Source organism: Pan troglodytes, chromosome 7 (assembly GCF_028858775.2).
Source record: "Pan troglodytes isolate AG18354 chromosome 7, NHGRI_mPanTro3-v2.0_pri, whole genome shotgun sequence".
Classification (NCBI taxonomy): domain Eukaryota; kingdom Metazoa; phylum Chordata; class Mammalia; order Primates; family Hominidae; genus Pan; species Pan troglodytes.
Genome location: NC_072405.2, coordinates 136,634,530 through 136,651,029, shown reverse-complemented (window position 1 = coordinate 136,651,029; position 16,500 = coordinate 136,634,530). Strand labels below are relative to the sequence as shown.

General features: G+C 39.9%; 1 long non-coding RNA gene across 1 annotated transcript; it reads right to left on the bottom strand.

Moving 5' to 3' along the window:
• Window positions 1-12,078: 12,078 nt before the first annotated feature.
• On the bottom strand, window positions 12,079-16,240 carry LOC104007750 (uncharacterized). Its single transcript, XR_682031.3, has 3 exons — window positions 16,055-16,240; window positions 14,226-14,356; window positions 12,079-13,306 (listed from the first exon to the last, which is right to left on the bottom strand). It is a non-coding gene; the product is annotated as an uncharacterized LOC104007750 (long non-coding RNA).
• Between the last annotated feature and the right edge of the window lie 260 nt (window positions 16,241-16,500).

The following is a 16,500-nucleotide window of genomic DNA, read 5'->3' as shown; positions in this document are numbered from 1 at the left end:
TTCAATAGAAGTGGTGAAAGTGGTCATCCTTGTCTTGTTTTGACTCTTGGGGGAATGTTTTCAAGTTTTCCTCATTTAGTATAATGTCAGCTGTGATTTTGTCATAGATGGCTTTTATTACCTTTAGATATGTCCATTCTACACCAATTTTGCTGAAGGTTTTAATCATAAAGAGATGCTGGATTTTGTCAAATACTTTTTCTGCATCTATTGAGATGATCACGTTTTTGTTTTTAATTCTGTTTATGTGATGTATCACATTTATTGAGTTGCACATGTTAAATTATCTCAGCATTCCTTATATGAAACTCACTTGATCATGGAGTAGTCTTTTTAATATGCTTTTGAAGTTGGTTAGATAGTATTTTGTTGAGGATTTTTACATCTATGTGTTCATCAGGGATATTGATCTGTAGTTTTATTGTTTTTTTTTTTTTCTTTGTCATGTTCTTTCCTGGTTTTGGAATTAAGGTGATACTGGCTTCACAGAATGATTTAGGAAGGAGTCCTTCTTTATCTTTTGGAATAGTTTCAGTAAGATTGGCACCAATTCTTCCTTGAATGTCTGAGAGCATTCAGCTGTGAATCCATCTGGTCCTGGACTTTTTTTGTTGTTGTTAATTTTTTTTATTATAATTTCAATCTCGCTGCTTGTTATTGGTCTCTTTAGAGTTTCTATTTCTTCCTGATTTAATCTGGGAGGATTGTATATTTTCAGAAATGTATCCATTTCTTCTAGATTTTCTAGTTTGTTTTCATAAAGCTGTTCATAGTAGCCTTGAATGATCTTTTGTATTTCTGTGGTATTGGTTGTAATATCTCCCATTTCATTTCTTTCTTTTCTTTTCTTTTCTTTCTTTCTTTCTTTCTTTCTTTCTTTCTTTCTTTTTTTTTTTTTTTTTTTTTGAGACAGAGTCTTGCTCTGTCGCCCAGGCTGGAATGCAGTGGTGCCATCTTGGCTCACTGCAAGCTCTGCCTCCCAAGTTCACACCATTCTCCTTCCTCAGCCTCCCAAGTAGCTGGGACTACAGGCGCCTGCCACCATGCCCAGCTAAGTTTTTGTATTTTTGGTAGAGACGGGGTTTCACCATATTAGCCAGGATGGTCTCAATCTCCTGACCTTGTGATCTGCCTGCCTCAGCCTCCCAAAGTGCTGGGATTACAGGTGTGAGCCACTGTGCCTGGCCATCTCCCATTTCATTTCTAATTGAGCTTATTTGGATCTTCTCTCTTCTTGGTTAATCTCACCAATGGTCTATCAATTTTGTTTACCTTTCAAAGAATCAGCTTTTTGTTTCATTTACTTTTGTACTTTTTTTTTTTCATTTATATTTACTTCTGCTCTGATCTTTGTTATGTCTTTTCTTCTGCTGGGTTTGGACTTGGTTTGTTCTGGTTCCTTGAGTTCCTTGAGGTGTGACCTTAGATTGTCCATTTGCACTCTTTCAGACTTTGTGATGTAGGTCTTTGAGCTTTCCTCTTAGCATTGCTTTTGCTGTATCCCAGAAGTTTTGATAAGTTGTGTCATTATTGTTATTCAGCTCAAAGAATTTTTACATTTCCATCTTCGTTTCATTGTTGACCCAAAGGTCATTCAGGAGCAGACGATTTAATTTCCATGTGTTTCTATAGTTGTGGGGGTTCTTTTGGAGTTAATTTCCAGTTTTATTTCACTGTGGTCTGGGAGGGTACTTGATATAATTTTGATTTTCTTAAATTTATTGAGACTTCTTTTTTAACCCATCATATGGTCTATCTTGGAGAACATTCCATGTGCTGAAGAAAAGAATGTATATTCTGTAGTTGTTGGTAGAATGTCCTGTAAATATCTGTTAAGTCCATTTGTTCTAGGATGTAGTTTAAGTCCACTGTTTCTTTGTTGACTTTCTGTCTTGATGACCTGTCTAGTGCTGTCAGTGGAGTATTGAAGTCCCCCACTATTATTGTGTTGCTGTCTATCTCATTTCTTAGGTCAAGCAGTCATTGTTTTGTAAATTTGGGAGCACCAGTGTTAGGAGCATACACATTTAGGATTGTGATATTTTCCTGTTGGACTATTCCTTTTATCGCTATATATATAGCATCCCTCCTTGTCTTTTTTTACTGTTATATATAATGTCCCTCCATGTCTTTTTTTAGTGTTGTTGCTGTGAAGTCTGTTTTGAAAAAAAAAAAAACAAACAACAACTCCATTAAAAAGTGGGCAAAGGACATAAACAGACACTTCTCAAAAGAAGACATACATGTGGCCAACAATCATATGAATAAAAGCTCAACATCACTGATCATTAGAGAAATGCAAATCAAAACCACAGTGAGATGCCATCTCACACCAGTCAAAATGGCTGTTATTTAAAAGTAAAAAATAACATATACTGGTGGAGAAAAAGAAATACTTATACACTGTTGGCAGGAGCATAAATTAGGTCAAGTATTGTGGAAGACAGCATGGCGATTCCTTAAAGACCTAAAGACAGAAATACTATTTAACCCAGCAATCCAGTTACTGGCTTAAATGGTATTGATATTACCCAAAGGAATATAAATTGTTCTATTATAAAGACACATGCATGCATATGCATTATTGACAATAACAAAGACATGGAATCAACCTAAATGCTCATTAATGATTGACTAGATAAAAGTTGTACATATACATCATGGAATACTATGCAGCCATAAAAAATAATGAGAATATGTTTTTTGCAGAGACATGAGTGCAGCTGGAGGCCATTATCCTTAGCAAACTGACACAGAAATGGAAAACCAAATATGGCATGTTCTCACTTGTAAGTGGGAGCTAAATGATGAGAACACATGAGCACACAGAAGGGAACAACAGACACTGGGACCTATCAGAGAATGGAAGGTGGGAAGAGGGAGAGGATCAGAAAAAATAACTAATGGATACTAGCCTTAATACCTCAGTGATAAAATAATCTGTATAACAAACCCCCCATGACACTCATCTACCTATGTAACAAACCTGCATGTCCTGCACGTGTACCCCTCAACTTAAAATAAAAGTTAAAAAAAGTCTGTTTCATCTGATATAAGAATAGCTACTCCTGCTCACTTTTGGTTTTCATTTGTGGGGAATATCTTTTTCCATCCCTTTACCTTAAGTTTATGTGAGTCCTTATGCATTAGATGAGTGTCTTGAAGACAGCAGATACTTGGTTGGTGGATTTTCACCCATTCTGCCATTCTGTATCTTTAAGTGGAGCATTTAGGCCATTTACATTCAATATTAGTATTGAGATGTGAGGTACTGTTCCATTCATCATGTTAGTTGTTACCTTAATACCTTATTGTTATTGTTGTTTTCCATTGTGTTATTGTTTTATATGCCCTGTGAGACTTATGCTTTAAGAAGGTTCTATTTTGGTGTATTTTGAGCTTTGGTTTCAAGATTTAGAACTCCTTTTAGCATTTTTTGTAGTGCTGGTTTAGTAGTGGTGAATTGTCTCAGCATTTGTCTGTCTGAAAAAGAGTCTATCTGTCCTTTGTATGTGAAGCTTAGCTTTGCTGGATACAAAATGTTTGGCTGACAATTATTTTGTTTCAGGAGGCTGAAAATGGGACCCCAATCCTTTCTGGCTTGTAAGGTTTCTGCTGAGAGGTCTGCCTTTAATCTGATAGGTTTTCCTTTATAGGTTATCTGATGCTTTTGTCTCACAGCTCTTAAGATTCTTTCCTTCATCTTGACTTTAGATAACCTGATGACCATGTGCCTAGGTGATTATCTTTTTATGGTGAATTTCCCAGGTGTTCTTTGAGCTTCTTGTATTTGGATATCTAGATGTCTAGCAAGGCCAGGGAAGTTTTCCTCAATTATTCTGTCAAATAAATTTTTCAAACTTTTAGATTTTTCTTCTTCCTCAGGAACACCAATTATTCTTAGGTTTGGCTATTTAACATAATTCCAAATTTCTTGAAGCCTTTGTTCATGTTTTTAAATTCCTTTTTTCTTTGTCTTTGTCTGATTGGGTTAATTTTAATTTGAAAGACTTGTCTTTGAGCTCTGAAATTCTTTCTTCTGCTCATTCTAGTCTGGTGTTGAAGTTTTCCAGTGCATTTTTTATTTCTTTAAGTGTGCTTTTCACTTCCAGAAATTGTGATTGTTTTTTCTTTATGATGCCTATTTTTCTGGAGAATTTTTTATCCATATCCTGTGTTTTTTAAAATTTCTTTGTTTTTTTATCTTTCTCCGATATCTCCTTGAGTAGCTTAAAAACTAACCTTCTGAATTCTTTATCCAGCAATTCAGAAATTTTTTTTATTGGTTTGGATCCATTGCTGGGAAGCTGGTATGATTTTTGGGGAGTGTTACAGAACCTTGTTTTGTCATATTACCAGCATTACTTTTCTGGTTCTTTCTTACTTGGGTAGACTACTTTAGTGGAGAGGTCTGGAGCTCAAGGCCTGCTGTTCAGATTCTCTTGTCCCATGGGGTGATCCCTGAATGTGATGCTCTTCCTGTTCCTGTGGGGATGGGCTTCCTGAGAGCTAGACTACAGTGACTGTTATTGCCCTTCTGGATCTAGCCACCCAGCAGGAATACCAGGCTCCGTGATGGCGCTGGAGGATGTCTGCAAAGAGTCCTGTTATGTGACCCATCTTCAGGTTTCCCAGCCATGGATACCAGCACCTGCTCTGGTAGATGTGGCAGGGAAATGAAGTAGACTCTGTGAGAATCCTTGGTTATAGATATGTTTAGTGTACTGGCTTTCTCTAATACTGGTTATGCTAGCAGTGAAGTTGTCACATGGCCACCCTCAGGGCCTCTGGTTAGCCAGGATTTTGCAGACAGTTGAATTAGGTGTTGTCTTCTCCTTCTTGGGATAGGAGTTATTCTGTCATGAGTTGCTGTAATGACCTGAGTTTGTTGGCCTCCAGCCAGGAGGTAGCACTTTCAAGCAAGCACCAGCTGTTGTAATAGTAGGGGGCTCTAAGCTTGCCCTAAGATAGCCAGGGTAAGTATTTTGGTTTCTCACTTGATAGGCATGGATATAAAGCTCCCAGAGTTTTTATGTTTTGTGTTCAGCTACCAGGGTGAGTAGGGGAATACTATCAGGGAAGGGAGGGTTAGGAGGGTCTGATCTCAGAGTCTCCTGGGGTGGGGCTTGCCACAGCCACTATGGGGGATGGGAGAGTGGTTCTCAAGCCAATGGGATTAAGTTCCAGAGGATATCTTGGCTGCCTCTGCTGTGTTATATAGTTTACCAGGGAAGTAGGGGATAACCAGCAGTGAGAAGGCTTACCCAGCTCCCACACAGTTGGTGAGGCTGGTATTGCTCCCACAGTGCCCCACTCAAACCTTGCCCCAGGCTGTGAGCTACCCTGCTAAGAAAGCAAGTACAGCTTTTGGACCTTGCCCCTCCCTATCTGCCCACTCCATCCGTGGCAGCTCCTGCACTCCTGTGCTTGCATACTGGCTTGCACATATTCACAGCAGCTCCTTCTAGTCTCCTAGACTCCACTCAAGAAAAGTTGTGCCCAGTCAAACCACTACCAATTTCAGTTGGGAACTTCCTTTGCCCCATGGTACCTCCCCAGTTCTGTTGGCTGCCTTTCCCAAGGGCCCCTGTGAGATATAGGCAGGGTTGGCTTCCCTGGGCTCAAGCTGGAGACTGGGAGTGTGTTCAAGGCACTTCCCACTTCTACTCGTACCTATATATTTCTTGTGACTCCCTAACCCATTTCATCTCTAGGTAAGGTTAAATCTTTCTCCCATGATCTGCATTTTCAGATTCTCCAGTGGGGATGTGTGTTCAGAGGCAGGATTTTTTCCCCCACTCACAATTTGGGAACTCATTTTTTTCACGTGTTTTATGGAATTTTCAGCAGCATGCCACTTCTTTCAAAGAATCCGTGAATTCTTTCAGTTTTCTTGGTATGTTCTTTTGGTGGTTCTTGGAGCAAAAATCACAGTGTTAGTCTCCACACACTCTTCTGTCCATTCACGTGGTAGCTACATATTAGCCCTGTCTCCTATCTGCCATTTTCCCTGTCATTTTTAGTAAGTGTTTTTTTTTTTTTGTTTGTTTTTTTAACATCTTTACTTTTTTTTTTGAGACAGAGTCTCGCTCTTTCACCCAGGCTGGAGTGCAGTGGTGCAATCTCTGCTCACTGCAAACTCTGCCCCCTGGGTTCACGCCATTCTCCTGCCTCAGCCTCCCAAGTAGCTGGGACTACAGGCATCTGCCACCAGGCCCCGGCTAATTTTTTCTATTTTTAGTAGAGATGGGGTTTCACCCTGTTAGCCAGGATGGTCTCAATCTCCTGACCTCGTGATCTGCCCGCCTCAGCCTCTCAAAGTCCTGGGATTACAGGCATGAGCCACCGAGCCTGGCCTTTAAACATCTTTACTTCTTAGTTTTCCAATTTGTGAAGGATCTTGGTTGCAAGACTCTGTCCAACTTAGGCATACAACGACTTTATTGGGAGGCTACTGATTAGCTCTCATAATCAATTGGAATTCTGAAGAACAAGGCATGGGATGTGGGCAGAAACAAAGTTAGGAGGTGTGTAAATTTGGCAGTAAGGAAAGAACCCAGCCAAGTTCAGCTCTTATGAGAAGAAAACTCCCTAAGCAATGATCAACACTGTGGAGTCTAGAATTATGAACGATTTCACCTCTTGAAGTAGCCTCTCCAGAAACAACCTCTGTAATTAGGTCACTTCTGTAAACTTCTGTCTTACCCTACTTGATAGCCACCCCCACTTCCCACTCTGAATTCTCTGTTTTTGTGTGTGTGTGTGTGGAGATTCATACACAAATCTGAATTTAGCTTATCAGAAATCTATGTAAGTTCTGTCTTTTAGGTTTTAATTGACATTGTACCCTCTTTATATACCTTTTCCCAGAAAAACTTGGTTGCACTGGGTCTCTTTCTATCAGATAAAGAGTCAGAGTAGAAAGAATACCTAGAAAGAAACCTAACCCACAAGCAAGTCTATGGCCAGAAAGGAAAAGCTATATGCCAATGGGTAGATAGCTTGCTAGTAGAGAGCTGAAGACAAAATAGAAATAGAAAAAAAAAATAGATAAAAAAGAGTGAAAACACCAAGGACTAACTAGATTTTCCTATTTCCAGTTTGCCAGATGGCCATCCTGGAATATCATGTTTGTATGCATATGTGTGTGCATATGTGTGTGTGTGTGTGTGTGTGTGTGCTGTGGATCGACAAGGTTGCCCTATTTTTGTAAGAGAAGTTGTTAAGGAATTATTATATATAATGCTTGATGGTAGTTGGAGACCAGTTTGGAAAGTCAATGCATCCAAGAAGTGCTTGCTGAGGGTCAGTTAATGTGCCAGGTGCTAGGAACCCAGAGCTTTACAGGAGTTCGCCCAGCTAAGTGAGGATGCAGTGGAGTATTAAAGGAAATCCTAGTCTGGAGTGGAGTTAGTGGGAGATCGTGAAATAAATAAATGTGCTCAATCAGTGCAGAAACTAGCATAAAAGGACTAATAAGAACTGATTGTTGAGTTTTTTTAGGCTGTAAGACCATTGATAATACCTAACAGATCATAACAATTGCAAAAGATATTCTGTAGCTATTCCCTTTATTACATTGTATAATGGGGACTCATTTGCAAGTGAATATCTGTCTCAAATAGCAGTCTGAAATGAGGACAAGCTGTATGTTCAAGCATTAGGCAAAATTCACCCCAGAATGACCCATATTCATTTAGGTAGTTGGTTTTACTCTCCATATACACCTCTAAGGCTGGGAAACATGGATGTTTACCCCAGGCAGATGCAAAGGTCATCCTTCTGTCCTTCTGAAGGAGCCAATACTGGTCCAGTCACTGGCTCTAAATGTATGTTTCCTACAATTACCCTTCCAAGAGCTGTTCACTTTGTCCTCTGGTGATTCTTCATCCACTATTGGGTGTTTGGAAGGAACTAAATGACATTAATTGTGTTTCTTAAAAACAGACGCCTTTTCATAAAGCCATAAAATAGCAGCTGCAGCATCTTGGAACTTTTCCTTGAGATGGTTGTTTTGGGTTTTCAATTTCTAAAGAAACAGGACAAGTTTTGGGTTTCGGATTAGTAAAGAAACCATGCCAATTGCACTAGAATCCCCTCATAAAACTGCTTTTCTTAAAGGACAATAACTGTGGAAGATGCCGTCTCCTAGAGCTGTCAAAATTCAGGGCTATCAGCAAGGTATTTGTTACTGATATATTAATAGACATTGGGGGTGGGGTGGAGACAGGCTTAATGTTTCTTTTGAAAATTACAGCTGCTGCTGTGGGCACTCATAATAATGAGAGCTCTGCTGTGAAGATGACTGCAGCCACAGTTGTGAAACTTTGCAGGAAACGCAGGCATGAAATCAGAGTCCCTAATTCTTCAAAAAGAGCTCTTCTGTTACTTTGTTCACAGGAGCAGTCTATTTAAACTAGCTTCCTTAGAGGACAGGGAGTTAAAACTTCTTCCTATTACAACTTTGCTGATGACCAGAAACACTGAAACCTTTGGGAAGATAAAGGACAAATAGTAAATCAAAATTGTATTTACTCTGCAAAATCCTCAAGGGGGTTTAGCCGTCTTTAAAGCCAGAGATCTCATTTTCAACTGAGATTCTTTTACCACAGTTGAGTCATGTGATGTGACTTTGGCTCAACTTTAATTTGCTTATCTATAAAATGTCGATAACCATGGCTTCTCATTTTTTTGTTGTAAGCAGTAAACGGGACCTCATGTGTAAAGTGCCTAGTATTTTGTAAATGCACAAAATACATTTATATGTGTGTTCGCATGTGAGTATCTACATCAAAGATAGGGTTGGAAATGACTTTCTTTGTACTTAATTTCTGTCTCTCCTTCCAGTTTCTCATTATTTTTACACTACTCTCCGTGTTTGGATCTTCTCTCTCTGCTCATTTCTTTTTTCAATCATTTACATTAAAACACTAAAACAAATACTGTTTTCCCAGCTATCCAGGTATCCCTTAGCATAGTTAAGTTGACACATAAAATTAACATAAAGCTCACACACCTCATCACGATGGAATAAAATCAACTTCTTGGTTCTCTCAAGGCTATGTAATACCTGTGTTGCCAAAGAATAAAACAAAAGCCAGAGGCGTTTTTTGTTTTTAAAAGAAGCTTAGTCGATATATTTTCCCAATAAAAAACACTACCCGTGAAGAGGCTCTCCAAGTAGTTCTCTGACAAGTCAAGGCGATGGTGGTGCCTGTGGTGTGCTAGAAAAGCCCTGGTGGATGGTGGGGAGGTTCATGGTGCTGATGTTAATTTAGGATTAAAAACTGGAACTCTTGATAAAACAATATGATTCATAAGTCAGTCCATGGTGGATCAAAATGAGTCCCAGAATTCATAAATCAGGAAAAGCCTTCCTTTGAGTCCAGGAGGGATGTGGTTTCCTTGGTCTAACTCAAAATTCAAGGTTGTTTCACAGCATTAGCTGATTGGAACCATGGTGGTGGACACAGCAGTTAGTGTTCATGTAGCCTAAGGCAAGCACTGCTGTAAGTGGAACCTATCAGAGCTAAGACCAGTGTGATCAGGCTTGGTGCCTAGGGAGCAAAATTTAGAGAGGCGCTTACTCCTGGCACCATGCTGGTGTGGGGTTCACATCTGAAAGTGAGTGTCTCATTAAATATTCTGTCCTAGGCATCCCACATATCTCATCCTCATCTTGGTCCTGCTCTGAACACATGTGCAGAGATTTTAGAGTCTCATTTCAGGAAATGAGACCTAGTGTATTTCAAAGCTGACGGGGACCTTAGATGCCATCTTTATACTATCCCTCCCATTTGAGAGAAAAGCAAACAAAATCCAGAGAAGAGAAATAAATTGTTCAAGTCACAAAAATGACCCAAGTCTCCTGAATCTCAGTGTGAGGCCAGCTGGGGATCACTCCCCTCCTCAGCATGGAGTCTGGTATACTGATCATGGGGCTTCCATGTTCATTTTCCCTGACTTTATCAATGACAGAATGCACTCAGTGTACATGTCCCTTTCCTGGGCTGCTATGTGCTCAGAGGAAGCCAGTGTGGAGGGCAGAGAGGAGGGTGGGGACAGGGAGAAAAGGAGTTAACTTTTATGGATTTCTACATTTGGGTCAGATATTGTGTAGAGGATTTTGCGTATATCATTTTATTTCTTCACAACACCCTGTCAGAGGGATATTTTGTCCCCATTGAAAAGATGAAACTGAACTTAAAAAACTGAACTAGCAAAAGGCAGGACTGGGATTTATAGACGGGTCTGTCAGGTTCTGTATCAGTTAGAGATCTTTTAGTTGCAAGTGACAGAAAACCTAACTAAACTGTCAGAAGCCAAAAGTGGTCTGTTGTTTCATGAAACTACCAAGGCCAGAAGGATCCCTAACTTTTCTCAGCTGGATTTGTCATCTAGTCTCAGCCTCCCTTTCTCTCTTAGTTCTGCTCCTCTTCCTTTTATCATTGTTCTTAGGCTTGGGTTTGACAGTAAGACGGCTGCCAGCAGTTCCTGGAAGATTTCTGCCAGGTTCAAGTTCAGAAGAAAAGAAGAAAATGTATTCTCAGTAGTTCTAGGAAATATCATATTGTATTTCACAGATTCTGAATGGGTCACATGCACACACAGTGGCCAAAAACAATATGATGCTCTGATTGGTCAGGCATGAATCACATGCTTGCTGCTACAGCCACAGATGGTATTAATGCCACCTGACACACATGTTTTGGGAGTGGACAGATTAGTGCTTTTTTCTGTTAGCAGAAAATGGGTAATATGGCTAAGAGGAAAAAACTTCAGCTGGCACCATAGGCTCCTACATCTGATGCCATTTATAAAACCCAGAAAGAGGATGTAAAATCAAACCACTGGGAAAATATATTTGAGGCTTAGGAGTTATAGTAAAACCTCCCTAATATTACAGGATTGTGCACAATTGGGGCAGAGAAGAGGCAATGTAATATAACCCCCTGAGTGTAGCATGATGATATAATTGAATCAAAATATGTCGGCTTAGAAAGAAAAAAAGAGAAATCTCCTCTCACAGTTTCACCAATTACCAGAGGAATAGGAAGTAATATCAATGTGGGCCTATAGATAAAATAAGTAGTTCGTGTAAAATCATCTCAGTTTCATTTCAGGATCGTGTTAAAATAAATTCACCAGGTAGCCCATTGGATTTGAGTCATCAGATAGAATTCAACAAACATTTTCTAAGTACTTCACTGTGTGCTATACTGGAGTAGCTGGTGGGGAGGGAAGCTTCAGTTGAAGGAAAACCCCAAACACAGAACAGGAGAGTGAATCAGCAAAGTCAGACTCTGGGACAGCAGGGCTGGTGTGGTAGGGGGCAGGCAAAGGGATGAAGGCTTTCTGTGGGGCATGTGGCACCCTTGCGGCCCTCTGCTGAAACCACCCCCGACCCCACCAAGGCTTCCAGGTGCCAGCTCCTGCATTTCTTTGCCTCAGGACTTTCTGTTGCTGTAAGAGACCCTTTTTCCACCTACAGCAGGCAGGAAGAGCCAGGGAAGTAACTTCTGTACCATCCCAGCACTAGCAGCCCTCAGCCAATGACTAGTGGAAATGGATGCCTGCATACCAAGCTCCCTTGCCCTTCTAGGGGTAGGGGTGGGTGGGTAACTCAGGGATTTGTGTTTCACACTGACTCCCAGGGATTCCTCAAGGGAGTAAGCTACAGTTGTCCACACTGATAGCTGGCTTGATCACGCACCCTGCGTTGATGGCCTTCCCTTCTTTGTCTCACTTCTCCACTCCCCTACTGGTCTTCACATCCCAAATAAACTACTTGCATTCAATTTCTTGCTTCAGGATCTGCTTCTGGGGAAAGCAAAGACTGGAGATGGAAATTGCTGCTATTAAAGATGTGGATGTGTGATTGTGGACTAGGAAACGCCTAAGGACCAGGCAAGTAACGACTTCAATATTGTGTCAGCTCAGAGCTTCTGTGCCTACCTTCAGAGACTAGATTGTGTTTTTCCAAAATTCCAAATAGGGCTTTGTCTATTTTAGGTATTGAAAGAGGTTGTATTAGTCTGTCTTCATGCTGCTAATAAAGACATGCCAAAGACTGGGTAATTTTGTAAAGGAAAGAGGTTTAATGCACTCACAATTCCACATAGCTAGGGAGGCCTCACAATTGTGGCAGAAAATAAAGGAAGGGCAAAGGGGTGTCTTCCATGGTGGCAGGCAAAAAGGGCCTGTGCAGGGGAACTCCCATTTATAAAACCATCAGAGCTCATGAGACTTATTTACTACCATGTGAACAGTATGTGGGAAACTGCCCCCATGATTCAATTATCTCCACCTGGTCCCATTCTTGACACATGCAGATGATTACAAACCAAGGTGAGATTTGGGCGGGGACACAGATAAACCATATCAGAGGGTATCCAAGCCTTGAGCCCTTGAGAAAATGTCAGAGAAGCTCAGCAGCAGGAGTCAGGTGACGTCAGCCTCATCTTTTGACACTCTCTATCTTGCTCTTTATGCCTTAGCAACATCTCAAGGATTTCCCTTTTCCCCAAGTCCAGTGCTGTTTCCTCTTTCCTTGCTGTACTATTCCTTGTGATTTTTCCTTCCTATCTGGAGATAACCCATTTCTTTGTCAATCTTGTAAAATCCTTCTTTAAGACTCAGCTGTTGAGTCCTTTCAGAGCAGTGAATGTTTCCCTCCATAATAGCAGCTCCATATTATATTAAGTTACTGTGTTGCACTCCTGCTGTCCCCCGCTGTGCCTGCAACCAGATTGGAAAAGTGAAGAGGGCAAGAACTGTGTTCATCAGAATCCTCAGAGTGAAAGTGTTCCAGCAGCCTGCAAAAGTAGCAGCAAATACGACTAGGGAAAGAAGGAATTGAGCATCTACTCTTGAAGTGGGCCGGGCAACACAACAGAGTAGAAAGCATTTTTGAGCTTGCTGCTGGAGGCTTATGCTTGGGGGTCATGGAGAATTTTTAGAGGAGAAGTTGAAAGAGGCAGACACATGGGAACATGGGAACACAATGCCTATTTAGAAGAGAGCAAGTGGCTTGGGTACAGGAGAGTTTCCAGAGGGTGGGGAGATGAAGCTGGGCATGGTGGATCTTCAGGAGTAGACCATGGACCACTGGAAGCAAACATCATGTCCCCTAAGACCTTATAAGAATTGCAGAATTTGGGCTCACTGAAAAAGAATATGCATCGTAACAAGATTCCCAGGTGACTGGTATGCACATGAAAGTTCCTGAAGCCCTAGGAAGTTCTTGCAGATTTTGAGATCCAGCAGTGATGTGCTCAGGCAGAGTAGCCGAGGTCTCCTCTATCACCTGAGCAAAGCAATACAGAATTATTTGAATTAATTTTAAATTATCAACGACCCTAAGCTTCTGTTTTCCATTTCTCTTCTTGACAAAGCCAGAGATGAACTTGACTATTATTGTCAACAACTTGCTTTACTACCTCCTCCCCTTTACAGATGGTTTTTATGTGGGAAGCTGCTTGACAGAGGGGAATGACGCTACATAGCAAAGTCTTTTGGATATAAGAAGAGGTGTGTCTATTCCCATTTTTCCCTTCCTTTCTCCCTCCTTCCCTCCCTCTTTTCCTTTATTCCTTCTTTCCTCATGAAACACATGATGAATTCACCTCCTTGCATTCCAGGGATCCAGAGAGGCTAAAGATCAGGTGAAATGAATATGTCAATAAGAAGAAAAAATTCAAATTGACCTATCATTTTACATTTAAGATGTTTGAATGTATATTCTTGTTTCAGAGACTAGGCTACCAAATAAAAGTTCTAACATTGAATTTTTATATTAGAAATTATTTCAAAACTGTGTTTTAAAATTTACTGTTACCCAAAATCTAAACCTACTCCTGGCTTCCCCCTATTGCTGGACAATTTCCACCTTGCCACAGCTGTTTTACATATGGATAAGTATATGTCTCAGAAAATTTACTAGCAGAAAAATAACAGGCAATATTATGACAAAATCCTGACAGATTTTTTACACTGACGTATTAATCATAGGGCTTATGTAGCATCTCAATGTGACCAAATAGTAATTATAGTTTGGACGTTTTGGTGGTTACCTGAATAATGTCAAGCATGACTGCAAATATCTTTTCCTTAGCAGCATAAAAAAATATCTATTACTTCATTGTTTGTCAAAATAGCATTGGGCTATGTCTCTAGGATGCCAACTATAAGTCAATTACCAGCTACCAGGAAATAGATATACTCACTTAGACTTGAGTAATTGAATTCTTTAATTTGCATCCAGATGTTCTTGTGTGGAAGCTGCCTATGACCAGGAAATATGTACAGTGCAGATCAATAACTTGACAGGTTAGCATTATTTTGAATGCGTGGTTTCCTGTGTACAGCAAAAAGAATGAAATGCATTATTTAGTATCTTGCACATAGTAGGTGCCCAATGAGCCTTATTGGGATGTTGCCATAAATACAGCAGGCTTTAAAACAGCACATCTTCTGTCCATTCTATATGTCTATTCAGTGCTTTTCTATAAATAGCCTGCACTGATTCCAATCCATAACCATTGTGTGACTTGATTTTAAGTGCCTTTAAACTTAAATAATGATGCTCTACAGGAATATTTAGATGAGGTTCAGTTGGACAACATGAATGCTGATAATAGGAGAGTTAATGAAGTCATAGGAACTATCTTGCCACTAATTCAATGTGATAGACTTGGGCTGATTACCCTATCCGAGCATATTGCTGGAATTTCTCTTTTAATGCAGGCAGAGTTTTCTAATCTGAGATAGAGAAACTCTTTCCAATACAAGCTAGACAAGTGTAGCTGGTATTTGCAAAAGGAATGGACTCAAGAGGGAGATGCTGAGTGAGTTCTTCCAAGAAGGGGAGGCTTTCTGGATAGAACTGTGCTGAAGAGGTAGCAATGTTTAGCCAAACAAAGAAGAAAACAGTGCTTAGAGGCTAACAAAATAGTGTACTTAGAAATTGAACTTATTACATTCCTACCCTGTGGGTTAGGGCTTTCAAATCCAAAATGAAGCCTTTTTTCTTGCGTGTGTATAATCTCAATTAATCAAAACTCTTAATTAAGCCTTCATGTCTAGAGGGGAAATCATATAAGCTTTGAATCAGACAGAAAAGTGTTCTAACTACATTCATACAAACAACATAGTCTCTCTGAACCTTTGTCACAGTATTTGTAAAGTGGGTTGATTGTAAAAATTAAATGAGACAATGTAGGCAAACATTAGTCACTGCAAATTCCTGGCACACGGTAATAACAATGCAAATATTTGTTTCCCAAAAGGAAACTTCTAAGATTTGAGCTAGGATTACTTAAGTCTTCAATACTTTCTTGTGCGAGCCATGTGGTATTGCTCTGCTTTTATTTTCTTATCTATAAAATGTGGAAAATGGTAGTACCAATATTATAAAGTTTTTTTAGGAATAGCTGAGAAAATACATGTAAAATAATGATACCAATGTCAGGCACAAAGTAAGTGATTGAAAATATTGGGTGTTTTAATTATTATTACATATTTTTTACAACCTCCACTATGTGAAAATATAAATCTAGAGAAATCTTAATAGAGATAGTTGCTATTAGTTGAATGTCTCCTATGTTTGAGGCACTATGCTAAAAGTTAATAAGTATATTTCAATTTAATCTTTACAACTACATAGCAAAAGAGGTGTTATTATTCCCACTTCAGATATAAGAATACAGGGCTCAGAGATGTTATGTAATTTGCCAGAAACTACAGAGTTAGTTAAGTTAGAGTGACAATGTTGAGATTGTAGATCTTCATCTAATTCTGTAGCTAGAACTCTTTCTGCTGTACCACACTACCACCAAGTCCAAGTGTAACTCTGACTGGATAAGGACGCACAAATGACTCTGAGTTGTACATAACGGGTCGCAGATAATTTTTGGAAAGAATATTTTCAATAGGACAGAGATGAGAACTTGTTAGATCTATGCATAGGGAAGGTGTATTAGTCCATTCTCACGCTGCTATAAAGAACTGCCTGAGACTGCGTAATTTCTATAGGAAAGAGGTTTAATTGACTCACAGTTCCACATCGCTGGGAAGGCCTCAGGAAACTTAACAACCATGGCAGAAGGCAAAGGAAAAGCAGGCACCCTCTTCACAGGGCGGCAGAATGGAGTAAGTGCAAGCAGGGGAAATGCCAGATGCTTATAAAACCCTCAGATATCGCGAGACTCACTCATTATCACGAGAACAACATGGGGAAAATCGCCCCCACGTTCCTGCCCTTGGTCCTGCCCTTGAAACATGGGGATTATTACAATTCAAGGTGAGATTTGGTCAGGGGCACGGCCAAACTATGTCAGAAGACATGTGTGTGAGTTTGAAATTGGTGAGGATGGGAACAAGAAAAGGAAAAGGTGAGAATTCTGAAAACAAACTTACCATATATATATTATATATGTATTATACCATATATATATAATATATACCATATATATTATATATATATACACACACACACACATA